This window comes from Bos indicus x Bos taurus, chromosome 27 (genome assembly GCF_003369695.1).
Source record: "Bos indicus x Bos taurus breed Angus x Brahman F1 hybrid chromosome 27, Bos_hybrid_MaternalHap_v2.0, whole genome shotgun sequence".
Lineage (NCBI taxonomy): Eukaryota > Metazoa > Chordata > Mammalia > Artiodactyla > Bovidae > Bos > Bos indicus x Bos taurus.
The window spans coordinates 591365-618633 of NC_040102.1; the positions used below are offsets into that span (position 1 = coordinate 591365).

The following is a 27269-nucleotide window of genomic DNA, read 5'->3' on the forward strand; positions in this document are numbered from 1 at the left end:
GTCATCACGGGTTGCAATTTAAAACAATGAGACACCACTACTCATCCACGAGAATGCCCAGATACAAACACTGACAACATAAAGGGGGTGGAACAGCACGAACTCTCATCATTGTTGGTGGTGCAGCCACTTTGGAAGACAGTTTGGGGGTTTCTTACAAAATGAAACATACTCTTATGATCCATCAATCTCATCCCCCGGTATTTTCCCAGATGAGATGGCAACTTATGTGCACAGAAAACCCTGCACACAGATATTTATAGCAGCTTTATCTATAATTGCCATAACTTGGAAGCAACCGAGGTGTCCTTCAGCAGGTGAATGGATAAATAAACTGAGGTGCATCCAGACAATGGTATATTATTCAGCTAGAAAGAAATGAGCTATCAAAAGATGTGAAAAGACATGGAAGAAACTTAAATGCATATTACTAAGTGAAAGAAGCCAACCTGAGAAGGCTACAGATTGTATATGATTGTAACTGTATGACGTTTTGGAAAAAATTAAACTATGGAGAGAGTAGAAGGACCAGTGGTTGCAAGGGATTGGGTTGGGAGGGAAGGCACAGAGAGGACTTTTAGGGCAGTGAGACTACTCTGTCTGATATTATAATGGTGGAAACATTACTATTCATTTGTCTAAACCCACAGAATATACAACCCCAAGAATGAAGCCCAGTGTAAACTAGGACTGGGTGATAGTGACATGTCAACATAGGTTCATTAGTTGTAATAAATGGACCATGTAGTGGGGATGTTTTTAGCAGGGGAGAATGTGCACATGTAGCAGAAGAGGGCATATAGGAAATCTCTGTACCTTCCCCTCCATCTTCCTGTGAACCTAAAACTACTCTAAAAAAATGAAGTCTATTTAACAATAGATGGTGTACGAGAGAGGGAATGTCCAGAATCCTGTCCTTGATTAGTTCACATCGTGACCTTGTTCTCTACCTCAGCTTCCCAGCAGTGTCAAGCAGCTCTGGTCTTTCTAACCATACAACAAGATCTTCCCAGAAACCATCTCTTTTCCTGCAGCCCTGTTCCTTTCATCTCTTTTACACCCAGACGTCTCGAAAGAGTTGACCACAAAGTCAGTCTCCACTTTTGTCACCTTCAGTTGACTCTGCTGCCCAGCTGTGTCTCCGTCCCCCGCCACTGTAACTGCTCTTGCTGAAGTCATAGAACCTCACATTCCGGAGCTAGCCCACACTTGGCAGTGTCCACATACCATTCGGTGGTCTCCCAGAAGCTCCACCCACCCAGCTGCAGAGACCTGGGATTCATTGGCGTCCTCTCCTCGTCTCTCCCCCATGACCCACTGAAAAAATCACAGCAAGTGTGTCCTTCCTACATCATTTATTACTTACATTGCCTGGTTCATGTCTTCATCATCTTTTACTACGGTTTATCCAGGCATTTTTAAACTGATCTCCACAATCCCACTTTTGTTTCCTCACTCCCACCCCACCTCCATCTCTTCTCCTCACAGCAGCCAAACTACCCTTTAAAAAATCTCATTGCGCTTCAAAAGTCAGTGGATGTAATCCATCACATTGACAAACTAAAGAAAAATCACGTGATCATATTAATAGATGCCGAAAAAGCATTTGACAAAATCCAGTAAAAATCCAAAATTCATGATAAAACTGTCACCAAACTAAGAAGAGAAGGGAACTTCTTCAAACTGATAAACAACAACTGCAGAAAACCTATAGCTAACATCATACTGGTATGGTACTGGAGAAGACTCTTGAGAGTCTATTGGACTGCAAGGAAATCGGACCAGACAATCCTAAAGAGTATCAACCCTGAATATTCATTGGAAGTACTGATGTTGGAGTTGAAGCTGTAAGACTTTGGTCACCTGATGTGAAGAGACCAATCATTGGAAAAGACACTGATGCTGGGAAAGATTGACAGCAAAAGGAGAAGAGGGCAGCAGAGGATGAGATGGTTAGAGAGCATCACCAACTCAGCGGGCATGAATCTGAACAAATTCTGAGAGACAGTGGACGACACAGGAGCCTGGCATGCTGTAGTCCATGGGTTCACAAAGACTCAGAGATGACTCAGCAACTGAAAAACAACAACAACATCATACTTAATGGTGAAAAACTAGATGCCACCCTGCCACCATCAGGGACAAGGCAAGGATATCCTTTTCACCCCCTTTCAACATTGTACTGGAGATCCTAGGTAATGCAGTAAGACATGAAAAGGAAAGAAAAGGTATATAAATTGATAAGGGAGAAATACTACTTTGTCCACAGATGACATGATTCTCTATGCAGAACATCTTATTTCCCTGCTAAAAATCCTACATCAAATTTCACTGTATATAAGATACAACTTAGAGTCCTTAAAGTGTCCTTTGAACATCCCTGACTTGATGGAATTCCAGCTGAGCTATTTCAAATCCTGAAAGATGATGCTGTGAAAGTGCTGCACTCAATATGCCACCAAATTTGGAAAACTCAGCAGTGCCCACAAGACTGGAAAAGGTCAGTTTTCATTCCAATCCCAAAGAAAGGCAATGCCAAAGAATGCTCAAACTACTGCACAATTGCACTTATCTCACATGCTAGTAAAGTAATGCTCAAAATTCTCCAAGCCAGGCTTCAGCAATACATGAACCGTGAACTTCCAGATGTTCAAGCTGGTTTTAGAAAAGGCAGAGGAACCAGAGATCAAATTGCCAACATCCGCTGGGTCGTGGAAAAAGCAAGAGAGTTCCAGAAAAACATCTATTTCTGCTTTATTGACTATGCCAAAGCCTTTGACTGTGTGGATCACAAGAAACTGTGCAAAATTCTGAAAGAGATGGGAATACCAGACCACCTGACCTGCCTCTTGAGAAATCTGTATGCAGGTCAGGAAGCAACAGTTAGAACTGGACATGGAACAACAGACTGGTTCCAAATAGGAAAAGGAGTACGTCAAGGCTGTATATTGTCACCATGCTTATTTAACTTCTATGCAGAGTACATCATGAGAAACGCTGGACTGGAAGAAACTCAAGATTGCCGGGAGAAATATCAATAACGTCAGATATGCAGATGACACCACCCTTATGGCAGAAAGTGAAGAGGGACTAAAAAGCCTCTTGATGAAAGTGAAAGTGGAGAGTGAAAAAGTTGGCTTAAAGCTCAACATTCAGAAAACTAAGATCATGGCATCCTGTCCCATTACTTCATGGGAAATAGATGGGGAAACAGTGGAAACAGTGTCAGACTTTATTTTTTTGGGCTCCAAAATCACTGCAGATGGTGATTGCAGCCATGAAATTAAAAGACGCTTACTCCTTAGAAGGAAAGTTATGACCAACCTAGATAGCATATTCAAAAGCAGAGACATTACTTTGCCAACAAAGGTCTGTCTAGTCAAGGCTATGGTTTTTCCTGTGGTCATGTATGGATGTAAGACTTGGACTGTGAAGAAGGCTGAGAGCCGAAGAATTGATGCTTTTAACTGTGGTGTTGGAGAAGACTCTTGACACTCCCTTGGACTGCAGGGAGATCCAACCAGTCCATTCTGAAGGAGATCAGCCCTGGGATTTCTTTGGAAGGAAGGATGCTAAAGCTGAAACTCCAGTACTTTGGCCACCTCATGTGAAGAGTTGACTCACTGGAAAAGACTCTGATGCTGGGAGGGATTGGGGGCAGGAGGAGAAGGGGATGACAGAGGATGAGATGGCTGGATGGCATCACTGACTCGATGGACGTGAGTCTGAGTGAACTCCGGGAGTTGGTGATGGACAGGGAGGCCTGGCATGCTGTGATTCATGGGGTTGCAAAGAGTCGGACACGACTGAGCGACTGAACTTAACTGAACTGACTTGTTCTCCAGATGCACTCTTATTTTCTCTCTTGCTCCTTTTGACTGTTCTTCCCCTAGGTCATCACACCTGCTCTTCCTCCTATCTGAAAGCATTTCCCTGCCCTGCTTTCTTCTTACCTGAATCCCATTTCTTCTCCAGGGCTCTGGTAGAAGTGGCTTTCTGACTGCATGCTGGTTCTTCTGCAGAGACCCTTGCACTCACCTTTAAATCCTACAGGTCTTTCTCTGAAGCTGTGAGACTTACTCAGTCAAGGAACCTGGGGTGGGGGGAGCAATCGGCAATTATTGGCAAATGGAAATCAGATGGAAAAATGTCCAGCCTCAACTGAAGGCAGGCAGTTCTGAGGGGCATTCCATGTGGTGCCTTTGGGGATCCCCAGCCAGATTGAGATCCCACTCTCCACAGAGGTGGCCAGATTGATAACACATCCTATTAACATTCCTTTGCTCCTTGTCTCACTCTTCCTGCTTCCTTTCTCATTTCCTGCATCACCCTCCCAAATGAACTACCTGCACCCAAAGCCACATCCCACGACCTGCTTGTGGGAGAACCCAGAGGAAGATAAAGTCTTAATGAAGATTTCCTCAAAAGGTTCTTCTCTCATCTTAGAGCTGCGTGGTTGCCATTTAAACATTGAATAGCACCCTCTACTTTCCTTTAGAAAAGTAATTATAATTTGTGATTGTATGTTACGTGTTATTTTTAAAAAGTGATTGGAAGTTCCAGGGGCCAGAGAAGGCTTCTCTGTTGTGCTCACATATGGATGGATATGTTGGGCACTCAGCACACTTTTCTTATTTTTGTTTTTGCTCTTGCATGAATGAATAAACGAATTTTTTAAAGATGAAAGGATGAAGGACCTACTGTATAGAGAGGGAGTTCAATATTCTGTGATAACCTATATGAAAAAGAATAAATACATGTATATGTATAACTAAATCACTTTGCTGTACACTTGAAACAACATTGTGAATCAACTATACTCCAATATAAAATTAATTCACTTAAAAAAGATAAAAGGATGAGGACAAATATGGAGAGGGGGGAACTAAAGGGAAAGTATATTTTAAAGTAAAAAATTGATCTAGAATTTAGATTTGTGGTTGTGGTTTGAAACATACAATTCATTGGTTTTGACAGAGGAGAGAAGTTGGAAGATAAAAACTAACGAGAAATGTGACTGTGGGGAGGTTTTCTTAGTTCATCTTGTATCCACTCCCTCAGCATTTGGAACTCTGCTCTGAAAATAAGCTGTAGTTGATTAAGGGGAGTGATCAAATATATGAAGAAATATTATGGAGACAGTGCTCTTATTTTCTTTAGACCTTGAAAATTTCAGAAGATTGGTTAGTCTCATCCCAAATAATTTTGGTCCCCTGATTCTCTATTCCTATTCTGTTTGTGTTTGTCGCTCAGTCGTGTCTGACTCTTTGCAACCCTATGGACTGTAGTTCTCCAGGTTCCTCTGTCCATGGAATTCTCCAAGCAAGAATAATGGAGTGGGTTGCCAATCCCTTCTCCAGGGGGAAGGGATTCCTGATTCCTATTCTAATTCCTGTCCATTTTCCTATAAACTTTCTTCTTGGTGTTTTCTCTCATTTTAGCAGCTTTCACGTGTTTGTTTGTTTGTTTAATCTCATTTAAACTTCACAACAGCCCAGTTAGAGAAGTGGTAAGCTTCGTTTTTGCAGGCTTATGAAAACCTGGGCTCCGGGACTTGCCCAAGGTCAGGTAACACGCTGCCATAAGCGGGAAGGAAGCCAGGTGGTCTCCGGTTACCCGTGCGGCGGCTTCACGCTAGGCCGTGGTAACTTTCCTTCCCCCTGGCTATCCAAATACGGACAACATGGCTAAATTTTCCAGTTCGCTGCAGGTTGTGAGAGCCCGGTTTCCACTGAACCATTCTCCTTCCTCATCCCTGGGCTGGTACGTTCTGTGCATTGCTGGGAGCGGACGCGCGAAGGCGGCCAGACCCCCCTCCCCCAGGTTTACCAACAGAGAGACGCTGCTCCTGGGCCTGGGGACGCCATGGGGGCCCTTCCTTCCTGCTAAGACAGGCGGTACGTTCCTCTCCAGGGAAGGGCGCGAGTGGAAAGGTGGGGGCCGGTTTAGGTGCCCGCGATAGCAAGAGGGGCAGCCCAGCGACACTCGGGCCAGCATGTAGGATACACACGTCTCCGCGTCCTCTGCGCCGCAAGAGCATCCTGGGTGTGGAGACTTCACCCCGTCCACGAATCCCTCGCACCATGCTCCCGCGTGCCATTCCTCCCTCTCCCGAACCGGCCGCGCTGTGCCGGGTGTCGGGATGCCCGTCGGACCCGCTCGCTGAATTTCCAGCGCCCGGAGCACCTGCTCCGCGCGCAGCCGGGAGGCCGCTGCCCCCGGAGACCTCTCGGGAGCCTCAGGTCCCCCGCCGTCCCCGCGTGACCCGCCGCTCCCCGCGCAACAGTTGGCGGGCCGGGCGGTGCGCGCGCTCCCCGGCCGTGTGCGCCAGGCGCGCCGGGCAGCAGGGCGGCAGGCGCGGGCAGGGGTCGCGGCGCGGAAGCCTGGCACTCCCCCAGGCGCGGGCCCGGCCCCTCTCCAGATGCTGCCGCGCGCCGGCCGCCCCCCCGTGCGCCTGTGCCTCCCCGGGCGCCCAGTGCGCAGGCGCCGGCCGTGAGGAGCGACCGTGCGCCGGGCTCCAGCGGGTCGGAGCGGCGGTAGCGGCGGAGACCTGGGGACTGGCGGACTGACGGGCGGACGGGCCATGTCGCCCCGCATCTGCTGAACTGGAGTGCCTGAGGATGTCTGCGCTGAGGAAGGTGCGAGCCGCCGGGGCCGGAACCGCGCTGGGACGGGGCTCGGGGCGCGAGAGCCGTCGGGGGTTGGGGAGGGGGGCGAGGGCGGCCCGGGGGGACGGACAGCTGGGACCCCGAGAGGGCGGCCGGGTGGGAGACGAAGAGCCCGAGGCAGCCTGTGCGCTGGGTCCCCTCACCCTGGGCTGCCGGGTGTGCGGGAACGGGCGCAGAGCGGGGCTTCGCTGAGGGCTGACATTCTCAGCTCGGCCAGGCAACCTGGGGGACCCGCGGAGACCCGGGAGGAAGCTGCACGCCGGGCTCCGGCTGGGCACCGCGAGGGTTGGGGGCGGCAGGCAGCAAACGGCGCCCCCTCCCCCGCCGGGCGCAGGCGGGGGACGCCGACCGCCCCTGGGAAGGCGAGGAAGGCGCCGGGAGCCCGGGCTGCGCGCGGGGGTCGCGGGGGTCGCGCAGCAGGGAGGCCGGAGGGGTCGCTCGAGTCGGGGTGCGGCGCCCGTGGCGGCCAGGGGGCTGGTGGAGCGCGCTGGGAGGGTGGCCGCCGGCTCTCCAAGTGGGAGCGGAGCGCGGGGGCTTTTTCGGGGCGGTTGCTAAGCGAGGCGCTACCCGGCGCTGGATTCTGTAACCAAGCCTCCCCCGGCAGCGGCTGTTGCCGTTCTGGGCTCGCTCGCTAACGGTAGCAGGAGAAATAAGGAAGATGTCATTATTACAGCCTGGGCGGCGAGGGGTGGGGGCGGCGGGCACGGGGGCCACCTGGAGGGCCAGCTGGGTGCCAGGCGCCCGGCCCCCCTCTCCAGCGTGCGGCGCCGAGAGACGCGGAGCAGAGTGGACGGGACCCGGCGGGGGCTGGGCGGAGAGTCGGGGGTGGCCAGGGCGCGGCGGGGAGCAGAGCCCCCGGCCCCGCGGGTGTGCAGTGGGAGGGCGGTGAGAATGAGCTCGGGGGGGCGACCTGCGTCGGAAACTCAGGAGTCGCTTCTCCGGCGCTCGCGCTTCTCGAGAACGTGGTCGGGTCTCTTGCGTGTCGTTTCCCGGGTGGATGGCAACTCGGCCGGGCTCGGGATTCGGAACTCGGGACTTGTCCGTGCGTCTGGTTCGTATCGATCAAAAATAAAGCGATCGGCAGCGAGTCTTTCCTGTGATTAATTCTGCCAGCATGAGCTGTGGGTGGTTTTGGAGCCGGAAATGTAAAGCGCACCTGCTGTTTCTGGCATCCGAAGAGGATTTCTGACTAGGACTCTCCCGAGGGGCCTCAGCCCCCGGGGGGCCTTGGGCCTGTGCCCACGGCTACCAACTCGCGCGTCCTGTTGGCCACTGTGTCTGATTGGAACTCGCGGGCCTGGTGATTATGACTTAAGGAAGATTCTTATTTGAAGATGTAAATCGGTTTTTATTAGTTATTAGAAAATTCCCCGGCGTCTCAGCGTGGCCTGAGGGACCCCAGCCTCGTCCAAAAGGACCCTTTCTCTGCCTGGAAGCTGACACCACAGAGCCCTCTCCCCTCCCCCCACACCTTGGAAGGAGCGTTTGGGTTTGAGTTAAGGTGCAACATCGTTTTCATTTTAACTTCCTTTATATTCTCTGCAAAAGATAATAGGTAACCAAGGCAAAAAATGGTGAAATGATGAAAAAATGGTAATTTTTGGCAGGTCAAGTTGTTACTCTGGTGTTTAAAAAAAATGTCATTAATCAGGATTTTCCAGTAGCCAAATTGTCTTGTGCAGGCGGCTGGGTGACTCACAGATTTGGCTCTGATAGTAATTGTAGAGTGTGTGTACCATTTCCTTTTAGATGGTGTGACTTTCTCATTGCTTGGAACGGAACAAATTAGAATATTTTATGCCCCGCATCTGGCAGCAGGACCAGCGGGCTGTGGGGGACACTTTCTGCTCCGGCACATCTGGGCTGGGAGAGTTCTGGCCCCAGTGGATGAAGACGGTGAGAAGCAACAGTGCTGTCCTGGAGCCGGAGGCCCCTTCCCCCACCACTTCCAGGTCCCGCTGGGCTGCGGTCAGTGTTCCACCAGTGGGGGCCTGCTCTGTGTGCACCTGCCTCTCCTGTCCTCTTGTGCTTTCCATCCCCAGTCTCCCCCGCTCTTGGTTAAGAAATAAGCCCTGGATGATTTGCCCTAACGACCAATCATGTTGTATCTGCATATTACATTTCAAGTTAAACAGCAAAGTGAATTCTGTGTAAATAACCCACGGTGATGAAGTAACTAGCAGCACAAAGGTGTTTTCTGAAATACGTATTCTAGTCAACTTTATACAAAGTGATGCTGCTAGAGACAGAAATAAACATGCATTTATTCACCAGCGTGTTAGTGCCTTAGGTTTCTTGTGTTGTAGATGAATTAATAGCAATGTATCTTATTTTTAAAGAATTCAGATGCTTTTGCATCATTTCTCCCCAGTGACAGAATGTGTCTCCCTATGGCAGTCTAATACTTCTCTCATTTTTGCCTATTTCATTTTTGAAATTGGTGGAAATTTCACATTAAACACTAAAAGTGAAAAAACACTGCAAAACTTGAGTCACATTGGATTCCAGATACCCAGAATCCAACCAGTTCTGAAACTAAATTCCAATGTTGAAAAGACTGTGAGAGGACTTGCTATCCGTGTGTTTAACAGTGTCTTCCATCATGTCACTACATAATGAAGTTGAAGAAGTGCTGGCATTCTTTTATATTTGAGGAAAAACTTCATGATTTCTCAGTTCCTTAAGGAGCTGAGTGATACACACTTTGATCATAGATTTTAAAAGGAAATTAATTAAATGTATTATTTATTGACCCTTGGAACGGATACGCCACGGTCATTCAGTAGATACAATAAAAGTAACAGTGATTCATCATTTTGTCCAGATGGGAGTCATATTTAAAGCACTGGCAGCATGTTTGTTATAAGAGAATTACAGGCCACCCAGCAGGAAGTTAGTGGGCAAAGCGTTCTGCGCAGTTAAAAATCATTCTGATCAACCACAGCTTTACATACAAGTTACTTTTATCTTGTAACCATATTCCCAGCAGATCACCAGCTTTTAACAGTAGGTGTTGTGGTCTTCTGGGCACGCGTGTCACGAAGACTGAGCCTGATAGTGTCCTGTTTATTCATGGCAGATAACTCTCGTTTTCTGGGAGCTAATAATCACATGCGCTTTGGTGTTGCTGGGAAGGGCTGGGGGTGCAGAGCCCCCTACATCCTGCATCTGCGGATGGGAGTGCCTTCCCCTTCACAGCGCCCAGGACTTAACTACAAACTACAGTTTGGTGTCTGTGCTAATCTCCTGAGCAAAGACAATGGGCATCCATGGCTGAGGCCAGCCCTTCCTTTCTGTAGGCGCCTGTGCACTGGCCACACCTGCCGTGAAGAGCCGGTCAGGCAGCAGCCCCGGGGCCTGGAGGGTCCCCTGCCATCAGCACCTCCTGCTTCCAGTGGTTCCCGCATTCCCACAGGAGCGGCAGCTGGGGTTACTCTTCAGCGTACACACCCCTCTGGAATCATCCCCAGGAGCTTTTCCAGGACCCTAGTTCCTGAACATTTGTCTTTCTTGCTGAGTCTCTGAGGAGTTTGACTTGCCAGGCCGAGTCCAGTCTCTGTCTGTGGTCCGTGTCTCCTGTTCTCTGGGATAACTGCGCACTGACTTCCTCAGAGCTGGCCTCACCGCTTTTATGGTTAGGCTGTGGGGCCCGCCCTCTGCTTGGTTGGAGCAGGCTCCTAGTTGATAAGGAAGTCAGGCCTCCACCCCTCTCTGAGGCAGACGGTCCCTGGGAAGAGGATGGCATTTCTTCTCAGCTGAGAACAGTTCGAGAGGAAAGCTTCGGGAGGTAAATCTGAAAGGATGTAGGTCCAACACCATGCAGCCTGGGGTGAGGGGGTGGGGGCAGGGGTAGCCTGCTGGAAGGGAAGTCGGTGCCCAGTGCCCTGGACGGCCAGGCCACGGTGGATGGATGCACTTTGTCCTACGACGTCACTGTTGTTCAGAGTCAGGGAGGGCCTGAAACCATCGTTACTGCTTCATTTTCAATTTTGTCAACCAAGAAATCCCCTTTTGAAGTGGGTTTCTGTCCCGACCACCCAATGGGATGTAGAGGTTTTACTTTCCCTTCCAGTTTTCTCTTCAATGCTCTCATCTTGTCCTTCACCCACTGACACCATTCTCTGGTATCCCTTTTTGTGTGTATACCCAGAAAAAAAAAACAATAGAAGTAATTTTTGCTAAAAAGGAATAAATGTTTGCAACCAGCCCTGCATAAAATCTTATACCCATGCATAAAATCATATCAGCATTGGTTAAAAAGTAAATCTATGTAAATAAGAAGGAAAGTGAAGTCGCTCAGTCGTGTCTGACTCTCTGTGACCCCGTGGACTGTAGCCCATCAGGCTGCTCCATCCATGGGATTTCCCAGGCAAGAATACTGGAGTGGGTTACCATTTTCTTCTCCAGGGGATCTTCCTGACCTGGGGATCACACCCAGGTCTCCCACATTGCAGGCAGACACTTTAACGACTGAGCCACCAGGGATAAAATCTAAACATTTGTAAATCTATGTACATATGTATGTATTAGTTGCTCAGTCCTGTCCGACTCTTTGCGACCCCATGGACTGTAGCTCACCAGTCTCCTCTGTCCATGGAATTCTCCAGATAAGAATACTGGAGTGGGTTGCCGTTCCCTTCTCAGGGGGATCTTCCCAACCCAGGGATCGAATCCTGGTCTCCCTCATTGCAGGCAGATTCTTTACTGTCTGAGTCACCAGGGAAGCCCAGTGGTACTTGTAAATCTAAGTGCCATTATCTTTTTAAAACATGGGCCATACTCTGCACAAATGAAAAAAGTACTGAAATGATCTCCTGGGGCCCATAGATTACACATTTTAAGCCAGGAAACATAAAATTATCCTCTTGAGCAAAACGGAAACTTATCCTACCAGTTTTGTACAATGCCGACCAACAGCTTTTTATATTGGTTGTAGGTAGCAGTTAGGACGGAAAAGGCAATGGCACCCCACTCCAGTACTCTTGCCCGGAAAATCCATGGATGGAGGAGCCTGGAAAGGTGTAGTCCATGGGGTTGCTGAGGGTCGGACACGACTGAGCGACTTCACTTTCACTTTTCACTTTCATGCATTGGAGAAGGAAATGGCAACCCACTCCAGTATTCTTGTCTGGAGAATCCCAGGGACAGAGGAGCCTGGTGGGCTGCCGTCTATGGGATCACACAGAGTCGGACACGACTGAAGCGACTTAGCAGCAGCAGCAGCAGCAGCAGTTAGGAATGAGGGTTCTGGAGTCAGAACCCCGGGTGGCTGAATGGCACTGGCAGCTTATTTGCCCTCATTATATTTTCATCCCTCATCTACATGAGGGATACAGTATTAATGTGGTAGTGTTGTCAGGAGGATTAAATGAATTGATGAGTGTGAGGCAATTGAAAAAGTGTGCATAGTAAATGCCCAATACATGTCCACTATTTTGATCATGAAAAAGTAAGATTGGGGCCCAGGTTGAGCCATCCTGCATTGGATGTAATCAAGCCACTCTCCAGTTTCCCATAAAACTTAGATATTACTGTTTCTAGTCTTCTTTTACTTTCTTATATATCTGTTTTGCCACCTCTTTTCAAAAAGTTTTTTGACTCACCAATGAAAGGATGAGGTTGAAGAAATGAAATAAAATAGAAATAGTCAGAACCAATAAGTATGGTAACCACAGGGGTTAACACAATCCTCTGAGTCTGAGTTTCTGGGATGTTGTTCAGTTGCTAAGTTGTGTTTAACTCTTTGCAACCCCATGGACTGCAGCATGCCAGGCTCCCCTGTCCTTCACTGTCTCCTGGAGTTTGCCCATTGAGTTGGTGATGCCATCCAACCATCTCATCCTCTGTCACCCCTTTCTCCTCCTGCCCTCAATCTTTCCCAGCATCAGGGTCTTTTCTAATGAGTCAGCTTTTCCCATCAGGTGATCAAAGTATTGGAGCTTCAGCTCTGGCATCCTGGAAGCCAACTTGACAAAAGCAGAAGACACAGCCCTCACTCCATTCCCTTATTGAGTGGGCACTGCAGACTTGTTTTTCAGTGAAGAAAAGATTTTCTTGAGTGCTGAATCTTAAAAGATGCTCTCTTGGAAGACTTTGTGTACAAGAGTAGGGATATAGCATATACATCAGTTATACCAACACAGAAGTGTTTTTCACGATTACAACAGACTTTGAAGGAAACCAAAAGAAAACACACACCAACAACCCACAAGAGGGGCAGTGACCTTTTCCTTGTATTTCCACATTCCCTCCATGACCAGATGGGAAACTGTGGGCTCGGGAGCCATATTCTGGGCTCCAGACCTCCCCCTGGTCTGTTTCGTGAATGTTGATATTGAGTTCACACTGTGTGTCTTAGGGACGATGCGGATTTCTTGGGTGGCCTTTTCTTATGTGCACGGTGCTTTCAGGTAGCAGCCGGGTTTGGGGTGTGACTCCTGCAGGCGGAGGCGTCCTTGCTGCTTCTCTCTCTGTGCTGCTTGCTCCCAGTGTGCCCGGCCCACCACCCACTCGCCTGCCCCTGGGAGGGGAGCTCCAGCCCCCAGGCGCGTGGGAGCTGCTTCAGCAGCCCTCCTGCTGCCTTCCCTGTGCGTCTGCGATGGGGGGCCCCCACACCCCTTGAGGGGACCCCTGTCCTTGTAGAAGGATGGCTTGCCAGCCCAGCCCGGCGGCTGCCTGTGAGAGGACAAAGGGCACTCTCCTCGCCATGCCTTTCCCAGACCAACTTGGTGTGCCCTCCTCTCCCGTCACCACAGCCCTGGCTGGGTGGGAACACTCCCTTACCAGCTCTGGTTTTCCTTGTGCTTATCGTCTCAGACCTCAAGCTGCTTGTCTCCAGACCCTCGATATCAGGACACGTCCGCCAGGAGAAGCGGGGAATGCACAGGCCCCCCCGTGGATCGCATCACTCAGTGAACTTTCAGGTGGACACGAGAATCCACAGCTGGCTGACCCCTTCACACCCCCGAGAGAGGTTCCTCAGTTACCTAGGGCTTCTCTGAGTTTTGCGAATCTCACCAAGACACGAAACCTTACAAGCACGGCAGTGGATTTGCCTGTTTGATGAAATCTTTGGCTTTTTAAAAATAATTTCTGGGAGAGAATTCCCTGGTGGTACAGTGGTTAGGACTTTGCACTGCCAAGGACCCGCATTTAATCCCTGGTCGGGGAACTAAGATCTCATAAGCTACGAGGCATGCCCTCCCACCAAACCCAGATAATTTCCATTTTCTGACATTCTTTGTAATACTTTAACAGTTTCTAAAGAGATTTCTGAATATCTGTTTTCCAATTCTATGAGAAACTTAGTACAGGATCTGTATTATAGATACTTTAGAAGTTTTCATAAACAGGTGAATGTTGTCCTTCAAGCTTCTGCTGTGGCCATTGTAGAACACTCCTGTGTCTACTGCATAACTGTCTAGACTATTACTATGGTTCTAAGTAAAAACGGAAGTGAGAGTCATTCAGTCGTCTCCGACACTGGGACTCCACAGACTGTAGTCCACCAGGCTCCTCTCTATGGGACTCTGCAGGCAAGAATACTGGAGTGGGTAGCCTATCCCTTCTCCAGGGGATCTTCCCAACTCAGGAATCGAACCAGGTTCTCCTGCATTGCACGTGGATTTTTTACCAGGTGAACTACCAAGGAAACTATGGTTATAAACAATACACAATAAAGTATGGCTCCAAGTTGTGAAAGGTTGGTTCTGCAGCTCTTTAAAGCAACTGAATAGTATTTTTTAGTCTTCAATTCATCCATTTGCTTGTTTCTCTAGTGTTATTGTATTAAAAGTCATGGCAGGCATTCAATTAAAAAAAATCTTCTTTTGCATATAACTAGTCTCTACTTTGACGTCTGGAAGTGAAATTCACTTAGGATTATATCCTAAGAAAATAATCATGAATTTACAGGAAATTAGCTAAACAGAGGTTCAATTCAGATTTGTTTTATAGTAGAATATTGGAAACTAGCAATAACCTGAGATTAGATAAATTCATTATGATGTAGCACATTGTAACAAAATATACATCCATTAAAAAGGTGAAACTTAAATGTTTGAGCAAACTGTGGGAGATGGTGAAGGACAGGGAAGCCTGGTGTGCTGCAGTCCATGGGGTCCCAAAGAGTCGGACACGATTGAGCGACTGAACAACCACAGCAGGGTGTCCTCCTCCCGTTAAGTGAAGCATGCAGATGGCCAGACAGCACGTGGGCCGTCCTTGTCCCTCTGCTTCCCTGAGGCTGCCGTGCAGGTGACACAGCGGGGCATCTGGAAGGACCCAGCAGTTGGTGGAGAGGGGGGCAGGGGGGTCACCCAGTTGTATCGGCACCTTGCTTGGGGTGCAGGCCTTGTCCCAGAGCCATCTGCACCACTCAGCGCCACCCGCCACCTGCGTGGCAGAGTCCTCTCTCTCTGCTCAGCCTTGCTGCTCGCTCCGAGCTGTTCCCTGAGCTGTTGGCTTTGGAGGCCTGGTGTCAGTGTTGGGGCCTTCGCACAACCCTTGTGTGTGCTCAGCGTCTGTCAAGGATGTGCGCTCTGCTGGGGTCCACTGTCTGCGTCCCTCTGCTGTATCAGAGGCCCGCGGAAACACTTGTGGAGTATCGTGGCACGAGCTGACTTCTGGGTCGTGTTGAATCGGGACAGATATTCTTGGTCCCCAGGTGGTCCTTCCATAGACAGACTCTGTCTGGTGGCTCTGCCTCCATCATCCTCACCAGCCAGAACGGGAAGAGGTTGGGGGACCACGCAGCGGGTCCTGGTCCCATGGCCTCTGTCACATGCCATGTGCACCTCAAGGGAGGTGGGAAAGAAGAGGAAAAGCTTTGAGGTCAGCTGACTGTTTCTGTGAAATGTTCCTCGTTTCTTTTCTGGAACTTCTTCAGAATCTTTGCTTCCTATCCCATCAGCCCTGATGAGTTCCAGCAAGAAGGACAGATCTTGTTTGGGTTTAGGTTCATCTTCAGCCACTCCTCAGACCGTGTCTGGTGTCCCTGAGGCCATGCAGACAAGGGGGTGCCATGGGAAAAGCTGGGGAACAGCTGATTATCCTCAGAAATCAGAGAGGATGGCTGTCTGGGCATCACCAGGAGTGTCTGTCACATGGCTTGTCTGAATTTTAAACTGCCTGGGACACATAATACTGTAATTTAATAATGTCTTAAAGGAATTTTGGTGCATCCATGCGGTAAAAGGTTGCAGAACTGTTATAAAGTGAACAGGACCCACTGGACTCTCTGGACCTAGTCTGCCTTTGATCAGTCATCCACCTTGGCATCATCAGATGGAATTCAAGTGTCAGTTTCTCAAGCGCCGGAAGCAAGTGGGGCTCACTTCAGCACGGCGGAGCCCGCTGGCAGGACCTGGACTTGCTCTCGGCCCAGACGATGCTGAAGACGCTGGGGAGAGAGGGGCCCTGTGGCGGGCTGAGGTAGCCTCTCCAGCACCTGCGGGCTCTGTCCCTGCCTCGCCCTGCGAGGCCTGGTGTCCCGGGACTGCTCCTGCTGAGCTTTGCGGGTGGAGGTGTTGGTGGACCGGGGAACATATCCATGCTACCCTGTGACCCAAGGTGGGGCCCAACCTGGCCTTTCCCAGCAAAGCACTGGAGTCTAGCAGGGTGGGTGGGGGTGGGTGCAGACGAGAGATGGAGTGTCTCTTGTTATCCTCCAACATGCTTCTATTTTTACTCACGTATTGGGAGAAACCAAGGTCTGCACTGTTGGATGTCCAGCAGGGTCCCCAGAGATGACTCCGGTTACGAAGCGTGAGCGGTGCACACAGCCCGTTCTCTGGCCCTGCCTCTGGCCCCTGGTGCATCCTTCACAGCTTTCTCTGTTCTAGGTTTAGGATGTGCTTTGGAAAGTATTCAGGGTTCTCCCAGTAAGCAAGAATAGGCAAAACCTGAGGTCAGCACATTGTTGTCAGACTCGTAACGCATTTCCTTGGCTACCAGATCCTCTCTTTGTTATATTTATTCCACTTTTGGAGACTCATCTTTCCTGTGGTATTTTTTGTTCTCTCATAGCTGGTGGTGAATTGCAGGCTGCTCGGGCTGCTTTCACACATTTTCTTTTTTGTTTTTTTAATGGTCATCTACTCTGCTAAATATTTAGAAATTACAGATCTGTACAAATTAATGACTTGGAGGCCACAACTCCATGACTTAGAAATAATTACAGTTTGTGTCTTGCTTCTTCCCCATCTCATTTTTTAAACCAAAATTGGGAACTAGCCTTTTTTTTTTTTCCACTTTATATTCTTTTCTGAGAATTTGTCCAAATTTTCAAAATATTCTTTGACAGCTTGATTTTTCTTAAATTCTTATTTGTTTATTTTATTTTTGGGTGTGCTGAGTCTTTGTTGCTGTGCTAGGGCTTCCTCTACTTGCAGAGAGCAGGGGCCGCTTTCCAGTTGCAGTGTGTTGGCTTCTCACTGCAGTGGCTTCTCTTGTTGCGGAGTGCAGAATCTAAGATATGCAGACTTTGGGAGCTGTGGTGCACCGGCTTTGTAGCTCCGAGGCATGTGGGACCTTCCCAGACTAGAGATCGAACTCGGGTCTCCTTGACAGGGATGAATTGCAGGGTGGATTCTTAACCATTGAACCAGGGTAGAGTCTTAACTATTGGATCAGCAGGGAAGCCCTTAGACAATTTGATTTCAATTGAAGTATTAATATAATATTCTGGTGTGCAGTGTTATTCAGCCACTCCCCTATTGCTCAATGTTTAAGTTGCTTACACAGATTTCTGGTCATCTGTGATTAGTATCTTTTTTAGTGTTTTCTGAAGGTCTATATAATTTTTCTCTAGTAAATTCCTAGAAACAGAATTATTGGGCTAATGGCTATGTCTCATGCAACAGGGCTGCTGTAACAAGTTACCATAAACTCAGGGCTTAAAGCAACAGAAAACAAGAGAAGCTCCAAATCAAGGATCCCAGGGCTGTGCTCCCTCTAGAGGGTGCGGGAAAGGGTCCTGCCTGCCTCTGCCAGCCTCTGGTGCCTGACGAAGTTCCCGAGGCTAGGGCATCATTCCCACCTCTGCCCGTCTCCACAGCCCATCTCCTCTCTGTCGGTGTCTTCCTTTCTTCCACCTCAAACCTCTCTTCAGTGGATACTTGTCATTGGATCTAGGACCCACTCAGATAATCCGGGACTTTCTCCTCCTGTCAATGCTCTTAATTTAAACATATCTGCAAAGACCTCTTTTCCAAATAAGGTCACACTTAGAGATTTCAGGGATGCATCAGTTCAGTTCAGCTCACTTCAGTCGCTCAGTCATGTCCAACTCTTTGCGACCCCATCCATCGCAGCATGCCAGGCCTCCCTGTCCATCACCAACTCCCGGAGTTCACTCAGACTCACGTCCTTTGAGTCCGTGATGCCATCCAGCCATCTTATCCTCTGTCGTCCCCTTCTCCTCCTGCCCCCAATCCCTCCCAGCATCACAGTCTTTTCCAATGAGTCAACTCTTTACATGAGGTGGCCAAAGTACTGGAGTTTCAGCTTTAGCATCATTCCTTCCAAAGAAATCCCAAGGCTGATATCCTTCAGAATGGACTGGTTGGATGCATGGGGACACTCAAATACAGTGGGGATCAGTTCAGTTCAGTCCCTCAGCCATGTCCGACTCTTTGTGACCCCATGGACTGCAGCACACTAGGCCTCCCTGTCCATCACCAACTCCCGGGGTTTACCCAAACTCATGTCCATTGAGTCTGTGATGCCATCTAACCACCTCATCCTCTGTTGGCCCCTTCTCCTCCTGCCCTCAATCTTTCCCTGCATCAGGGTCTTTTCTAGTGAGTCAGCTCTTTACATCAGGTGGCTAAAGTATTGGAGTTTCAGCTTCAGTATGAGTCCTTCCAATGAATATTCAGGACTGATTTCTTTTAGGATGGACTGGTTGGATCTCCTTGCTGTCCAAGGGACTCTCAAGAGTCTTCCCCAACACCACAGTTCAAAAGCATCAATTCTTCAGCGCTCAGCTTTCTTTATAGTCCAACTCTCACATCCATACATGACTACTGGAAAAACCATAGCCTTGACTAGACAGACCTTTGTTGACAAAGTAATGTCTCTGCTTTTTAATATGCTGTCTAGGTTGGTCTAACTTTCCTTCCAAGAAGTTTCATGGCTGCAATTACCATCTGCAGTGATTTTGGAGTAAAAAAATAAAGTCAGCCACTGTTTCCACTCTTTCCCCATCTATTTGCCATGAAGTGATAGGACCGGATGCCATGATCTTAGTTTTCTGAATGTTGAACTTTAAGCCAACTTTTTCCCTCTCCTCTTTCACTTTCATCAAGAGGCTCTTTAGTTCCTCTTAACTGTCTGCCATAAGGGTGGTGTCATCTGCATATCTGATGTTATTGATATTTCTCCCAGCAATCTTGATTCCAGCTTGTGCTTCTTCCAGCCCAGCGTTTCTCATGATGTATAAGCAGGGTGACAATATACAGCCTTGACGTACTCCTTTTTCTATTTGGAACCAGTCTGTTGTTCCATGTCCAGTTCTAAGTGTTGCTTCCTGACTTACTTACAGGTTTCTCAAGAGGCAGGTCAGGTGGTCTGGTATTCCCATCTCTTTCAGAATTTTCCACAGTTTATTGTGATCCACACAGTCAAAGGGCTTTGGCGTAGTCAATAAAACAGAAATAGATGTTTTTCTGGAACTCTCTTGCTTTTTCAGTGATCCAGCGGATGTTGGCAATTTGATCTCTGATTCCTCTGCCTTTTCTAGAACCAGCTTGAACATCTGGAAGTTCACCATTCACTTATTGCTAAAGCCTGGTTTGGAGAATTTTGAGCATTACTTTACTAGTGTGTGAAATGAGTACAATTGTATGGTAGTTTGAGCATTCTTTGGCACTGCCTTTCTTTGGGATTGGAATGAAAACTGACCTTTTCCAGTCCTGTGGCCACTGCTGAATTTTCCAAATTTGCTGGCATATTGAGTGTAGCACTTTCACAGCATCATCTTTTAGGATTTGAAATAGCTCAACTGGAATTCCATCATCTCCACCTGCTTTGTTCGTAGTGATGCTTCCTGAGGCCCACTTGACTTCACATTCCAGGATGTCTGACTCTAGGTGAGTGATCACATCATCATGATTATCTGGGTCGTGAAGATCTTTTTTGTACAGTTCTTCTATGTATTCTTGCTACCTCGTCTTAATATCTTCTGCTTCTGTTAGGTCCATACCATTTCTGTCCTTTATTGAGCCCATCTTTGCATGAAAAGTTCCCTTGGTATCTCCAATTTTCTTTAAGAGATCTCTAGTCTTTCCAATTCTATTGTTTTCCTCTATTTCTTTGCATTGATCACTGAGGAAGGCTTTCTTATCTCTCCTTGCTATTCTTTGGAACTCTGCATTCCAATGGATATATCTTTCCTCTTCTCCTTTGCTTTTCACTTATCTTCTTTTCACCGATATTTGTAAGGCCTCCTCAGACAGCCATTTTGCCTTTTTGCATTTCTTTTTCTTTTGCACTGAACAGTGGGGATACCCACCTTCAGAGGGAACCAACATTCCACGAACCTTGAAATTGCTGTGGGCGACTTTTTAGACCAGAGCTTCCCACTGGCACTGACCTCCATGCTCACCTTGCTGCTCCCTCACCAAGTACCGGAGAAGAGCTGTGAGTGTGGCCGTGAGTGTGGCACAGGAAAGGCTCTGTGCAAGCAGCAGAGAAAGGGTCAGCAGGTTCGACCAGAGCTTGCGGGAGTCTGTGCCCACCTGATAGAGCTCCGAGCTGAGCCTGGAGCGCCATCCTTTCCAGCCTGAAAAACTGGACTAATATACTCTATGTGCAAAGGTTTTCATGCCCACATAGAAATGGATGGGGAAATAAACTGGAAATTGATGATGGGGTCCATAAGTATTTGAGAATGAGAACCGGTAATGAATGGTAACAAAAAGGTAAGTTAAAACATCACTTGTAAAAAACTTATCAAATGGGTTGTTATTTTAAAAATGCTAACGACCACACATTTTCACCCTTGGGTTTTCAAGGCATCCTCTGCTTTGTGTCAGTGTGTCTTCCCGTTTTGTTCCCAGGTGCCCAGTTCCTCCTGGGCGTGCTGACCACAGAACCCTGTGCTTCAACTTTATAGTGAAGGTAGATTTCCTATTTCAAAGGTTTAACGGGATAGCATTTTTAAAAAGAATTGAAGCTGGCTAAATTTAGTGTCTGAAAAATGTCCAGGCCGAAAATAGCTCTATTCCAAAACATCTGTCCCCAGGCCCAGACTGCTGGGCTTGGGAAAGGTGGACGTTTCTGCCTGTGTCCCACTAGCAGACTGGTGTCCCCAGCCACGAGTCGTCACTGAGCGGGTGTGTGTTCCTCGTGTGCCGGCCTGTTGCGTGGGAACGTGATCGTCCCAGGTGCTGGGCTGCTTCTGACCCAGGCCTGATGAGCCATGAGGAGGATCACTCTTCCCCTTCTTTTCTCTCACCTCCTGCTCCTTACTGCTCCTCACTCTTTGCCCTTCTGAAGACATTAAAACAAGATGAATCATAAGGTTCAAAAACATAAGGCTTTTGCTGGGATTCCTTTCCCTTTCTTCATTCTTATACTAAGTGTTAAATTCCTGCTTCGTCTGATATTTTTTCAAGTTTAATATCTTTTTTCCTTTTTTAAGAAGTAGCCTTCTGGTAGCCCAGGAGAAGGTTGTTCCTTCATATATGTGGCATGGGGCTCTCGGGAACCTGATGTTTGCATAGAGGCTTTCATGTCTCCTGCAGAGGATGGGGAGGGGGAGGGGAGGAGGAGGCAGGGGAGGAAGAGTTAGAGGAGGTGAAGAAGGAGGTGGATGAAGACGTGAGTGTGGACACCATCCCCTTGGACGTCACTGGCACGGCTCCCTTCTTAGTCTTCTCTTATGACACTCGTGCACTCAGCATGGACAGACCTGTCCCTCTTGCTGCCCAGCTGTGTAGCCAGAGGCAGAGGTGAGACCCCGTGAGTCTGCCGTCGAGCCGGCCATGGGGTGGGGTGCCCCCTGCACTTGGCTCATCTTTGGAAGGACCTTGTCTGTTGTGGGCTGTGCAGGATGCGTGGAGAGTCAAGGCAGTGCCCCCCATGCCTGGGCTTCAGGTGGGCACGGGGCCAGATGAGGGGCTGGGGGGCCCTCAGCTGGCCACCCTCCACCACGTGTGGTCCAGGGGTGGGGATGAGCAGGGGGCATCTGGGAGCCGTGCTTCCTGTCTGCCTAGCTGGCTTCACGCTCTGAGTCCCTTGACTTAGTGCTGAGCACAGTGGACCCACGACGACAGAGGGGCCTGGATTCTTGGGAACTGACGAAGGGCTGCAGACGGTGGCTGGGAGGTGGCGGGCTGGTGGCGGCCTGTCTGGGCCCCTGCAGTGGGTCCTGTGGGGTGCTCACGGCACGTCGCCTCACTGCAGCCTGATGTGGCCACCCCTGCACCAGGCCTACCTCTTGGGTGCAGGGCAGCCTTGCTCTCAGGTGTGCTGGTCCTCTGTCCATTTCAGTAGACGCCTGCTTATCCTGTTTGCCAAGGACTGTTGTCAGAAGTGTGGGCACACTCTCAGTCACTCTACTCTTACTGTTTCCCCCTAAACCCCCCATCTGGAAAGAACACACTGATTACAGAGAAGAGATTCCTTTGACTTATTTGGGTCGAGCATTATCACCTCTCTGCCACCAACGGGAGAACAGGGGCCTGGAGAGTTGAGGAGCCCTGGCAGCCAGGGGCCCTGGTGGAGGCTCAGGCTGGGAGTAGCCGGCAGCCCTCAGACCCCATTGTCCTGGGGAGCCAGTACAGTGGTCACCTTGGTGGACCCCCCTCGTACTCCGGAAGCTGAACTCCACATGAGCACCTTCCAAGGAGGAGAGACATCAGGTGAGGTTGGAATCCTGTCCCTTCTCCTTAGTGTTCCTCTGGGCTTCGCAGCCACAACTTGTGGATAATTCGACTTCTCCATCTGGAATCGGGGTGTTGGATCTTGAGGAAGACTCCTGCGTCCACCTGGTCTACGCTTCCTTCTGGGACAGCAGAGCCTGGAGTGTCTGCAAGATTCCAGGTGTCGCTCAAGGTGCTTGGAAGTCAGGATGGAGTCTTGGGGAGTGAGACATTCCTGCCGAGGCCACGGGGAAGGTGCTGGGAGGGAGAGCCATCCACCAGCCCAGAAGCTTCTCTGAATTCTGATTCTCCTGCTCCAGTATTGTAGGTGTATAGAGGCTACCAACGCACCAGGTGTGTCCTCTGAGATGATCCAAGATAATAAAATGACATAAATAATCATTATTTTCCTTGAGGCCTTTAAAAAAAATCTGTGCATAGAACACTGTGTTTTAGGGCCTGCCCTAAACAGGTGAGCTGTGAGGGCATCTGTGTAGCTGTGAGGAAGTGAGTGTTGGGGAACCCTGACTCATGGGCCCACCCCGAGTGGACACCTCATGGGGGACGCTGTGTGCCTGAACTGGAGGACAGGCTGGCGGTGTTATGCCCCTGGGAGGACATAGTCCTGTAGGGCTGTGGGGTGGTCCTGGGGGTGCGAGAGGCACCCATAAATATATCTGAGCCAGCACCACGGCTGCTGCAGGGGGCCCCACCCCATGCTTCCAGCTCCTCTGTGCTCCTGGCGACCCTTGGGGTGTGGGCATCACTGCATGGCATCTGTTGGCAGCTCATCTTCCAGATTCTGCCGAGTGGTGCTTCTGGAACTTTGTGCTAACAGGCTTCACTGGACCTTACAGGAAGGCACAGGGCCCTGGTTGAAAAGTTGGGTCGGTGCAGTCAGGAGGGTGGTGACCCAAGATCTACAGAGACTCCTGCGTGGCTTCCCCACGCCCCGTGTGTCCTGAGTGCCTGCACCTCCAGGTGGAGCTGAGCCTGGCTAGAGAGGGAGCAGTTAGGTCCTCTGTCCCCAGGGAGGAATCATCAGTACTCAGAGCAGGAGGCTGGAGGGGTGCCCACCTCCCCACCAGGATAGGATGCATGTCTTTAATTGTCTGGTAAATCAAGTAATTTGTAATAATCTGGGTAACTTTGAGTGAATTTCTGGAAACTTGCTAATCATACAGTCCTTTGAAAAATAACTTTTGGGTGCATACAAAAGAGGACATTAATGTTTATTACTGATGAATAATTCATTTGATGTGTTTTCTTGTAAATCCTCTATGTGCCAAAATTGTGCTCCACATTATGTATATTTTAGTAAATAAACCAGAAAGACAGTTCTGGTTGAGAATCTGTGGAGGGAGGTAAATATTAAATAAATATAGAGCAATCATGTTACTAAAAGTGTCTTGATGCTCAAGATTATAATTCAGCTGGAGGGACTGCTGTGCCCAAGTATTGGTTCTCTGACCCATGTGGGCGGCCTGGAGGCTAGGGGCAGATGTGGCACTTCTGGTTCTGGGAAGAATGAATAGGAGTCAGGGGCAGAGTCAAGGAGTCTTCCAGACCTGAGGAATGAGGTGCAGGGGCGTCAAGGATGAGCTGGGCTCTTGGCCTGAGCCAACAGGGGTGCAGGTCCAGCCCCTGAGGTTGGAGACCACCAAGTTCCTGTGTGGGAGAGTCCTCTGCTCTGTTTTCAAGTAGGATAATGTAGTTTAATGTACTTAAGAGAAATCTAAGACAAAAAATGCATGAATGTTATCTTGCCAAAACAGCCTTGCTGTTTAGGTGTGAAGGTTGGGATCTACTTTTTCCCTTCTCCCTGGATCCATCTTCACATCCAGCCAACCCAGACACCATGGGTCACTGGGAAGCGATGTCTGTTGGACCAAAACTGGCTCCAGTTGGCATATCCTCTGGTGAAGCCTCACATTTCTCAGATGGGGAAACTGAGGACTGGCCCAGAATTCCTTCTTCTCCCCACGGAGCTCTGTGCCTGGCCACACCCTCACCACACTGTGCTCGAATTAGGAGAACGTTCTCACAGCAGCCCCCCCACCCCACCCCGCCTCCAGTCTCTCTCAGCTTGAAGCCATCCTACACACAGCTGCTGGGGTAATCTTTCTAAAGCCGTTTTTATCATGTCACTTCTCTGCATGCTGTTTTCTGTTGCTTTTTGTCAAATCCAGATTTCTCCTTCCTGGCTCTCAAAGCTTTCTGCAAAATGCCCCCTCTCTGAGGGTTTCCATTATGGGCCTTTACAGAACATTTGCCCCAAAGTGCTGCTCAGATCCCCTGTGGCTGTCTCTCTGTTGCCTGCCACTGGGCCTTTGCACATGCCAGACCACCCACCTGGAAAATTTATCAGCCTATTCCTTGCGTCACTTTTCTTTCTCGATGTGCGCCTGTTCTGCTTTTCTAACTGTGAAACCCCTTTCTCCTTGGAACTGACCCCTGTATATGCTTCCTTCCCTCAACTCCAACTGTTCGTTCACCGTCTGCTTTCCTTTAGTAATTAGTTATTCATCTCATAACATTCAGAAGATGTCTTATGTAAGATACTTGAATCCAGCAAAGCAGTCATCGTCTAATGATTGGCTGGATTTACAAAAATATACTAGGAAACCCCCGCCCTCCCCAGGAGCTTTCTTTAAAAAAATAGCTTCCTTTATGTACTGGCAGTGGTGCAGTTACATGAGGTTTATTTCACAGTGGGGTTAGGCTTGTTCTGAGAGTTGTCACACCCGTGTTTGATTGGCTGATGGGATATTTTGGCAGATCCCTGAGAGTCCTAAGCATGATACCCAGCTTGGACCCCCCTCCGTCTGCGTCCCACGCTTCGCTGTGCCAACTTCCCAGGCAGCGCGGCTCCCAGCTGGGGGCAGCTTGCGGCCCTGCATTGCTGCATCTCAGATCAGACGTCCTTGATTTAAAGACTGTGTGTCTTTGACTTCCCTGGTTAGGACTCATGCTTTTTGCAGAATCTTGATGGTGTTGAGGCTGGTGGGAAGTTGTGTACAGCTCCCTGGGGCTCTGCGTCAAGTTCGCCATGTCGTCACAGGCTGTCTATTCTCTGTGCTTGAGGCCAGCAGGGTGAGCACACCAGACTTCCTTAAGGGAATGCCCCACAGCCTCGTTATTGTCACCCTGGTTGGGCAACTGCCTGGTGTGGTGGCTGCTGAGCAAGGACCAGAACCGGCTGAGTGCACTTGACCATGACATCTGGGCTCGGCCAACCCTCTCTGGGCCTCAGTGACGAATCTGTCAAATGGGGATGAAGATAATTTCTCACTTGACAGATGGTTGTGAAGATAAAAGTGGGGTTACTGAGGCCTGGGGGGCGGTCAGCGGGCCGGGGGGCGTGGGGCTGGGACCAACACGCAGGCCTTTCCTTTGGCCACGCTTCCCATGGACAGCTCTGCCCTGCTCCTGAGTGCTGTTTGCACACTCATAGTGAAAGCATTTTTTACCATACAGAGAGCTATATTTATAAGTAACTCTGCATAGCCCATATTTATGGCAAAGCAATTTTGAATCACTTTCCAAATTTTCTTCATTTACATCTAACAATCTCTGACTTTTTATTAGAATGTCTTTTATTTTTATTGTTTAAAGATACTATCTGTGAGCATTTTTGTTAGAGATAATGAAACAACTTGTCCTCTGAACACATCAGAAGTTCACAGGCTGAACTGGGAACTTTCAGAAAATGTGAGTTTCCAGGATTCTCTCAAGGCTCTAGCCTTGATGGCTTTGTCCTTAATGGGTGTTCCCCGTGGGGCGTGGGACCAGGCCCACCTCCCTCAGCACCATCAAGGGGAAAGTGAGCAGATGGGTGGGGGGCTGGCTTAAATTTCCTAGTTACCTTACGGCGGGTCTGGCTCCTGCAGGGCTGTGTGGGGTCTTCTCTTTGCAAGCACATGCTCGGCCCCGTCTCAGCACAGCCCTGCTGCCCTCTGTCGTCTGCCCATGCTTCCCGCTCCAGGTGGGGCAGGGGGCTCATAGCGAAGATGGCTGTGTGTTTTCTGGGCACAGGAACCACTCACCTCTTCTGGTTATGTTAACTCATGCTTCCCATGTCGAGGTTATTTACTTACAACCGATCAGTCACTCTGCCGATGGCCCATAAGCACACCAGCCCCTCATTCCTCCTGGTCCCCACCTCCCCAAGCAGCTCACTGACTCTGGCTTTCACAGTCCATGTGCGTGGACGGAACTGGAGTAGATGATTCTGGTTGTTCAAGTTATAAACATCCATTTCTCTTCCTCTGTAGTTCTCTGGGTTTAATTATTCATCAAGATCGTATCTAGGTTACTTATACTGTGATCATTATTTTCCAACCTTGTTGTAGAGACAGTAGGGGTTCTCGTTCCCCTGCTAAGTCAGCATGGCATATGCCATGTGGGCACGTCCTCCCAAGTCCTCCAAGACAGGTGCCACCCTTGATAAGCCCTTAGCTAGGCCAGCAGATGAAAGGCAGAAGACTCAAGTCAGTAAAATCAGAAGTAGAAGAGGAAATATTATGATGGATGCCTAGAAATAAGAGGATCATTGGGGATTTAAAAAAAAATAATTCTACGCCAACAAATTGGACAACCTAGAAGAAAATGGATAGATTCTAAGAAACATACAATCTGCCAGGCCTGAATTGAGAAGAAATAGCCAGATCAGACCATTAACAATAAGGAGATTGAATCAGGAATCAACAACCTACCAGCAAAGAAAAGTCCAGGA

The 27269-nt window shown here is 49.1% G+C and overlaps 1 long non-coding RNA gene across 1 annotated transcript in view; it reads left to right on the forward strand.

Annotated features, from left to right (window-relative positions):
- The first annotated feature begins 6495 nt into the window (after positions 1–6495).
- LOC113884897 overlaps positions 6496–27269 on the forward strand; it is a 244947-nt gene continuing 224173 nt past the window's right edge. The window contains exon 1 of the long non-coding RNA XR_003509040.1: positions 6496–6638. This is a non-coding gene — a long non-coding RNA (uncharacterized LOC113884897). The remainder of the gene's footprint in view (positions 6639–27269) is intronic.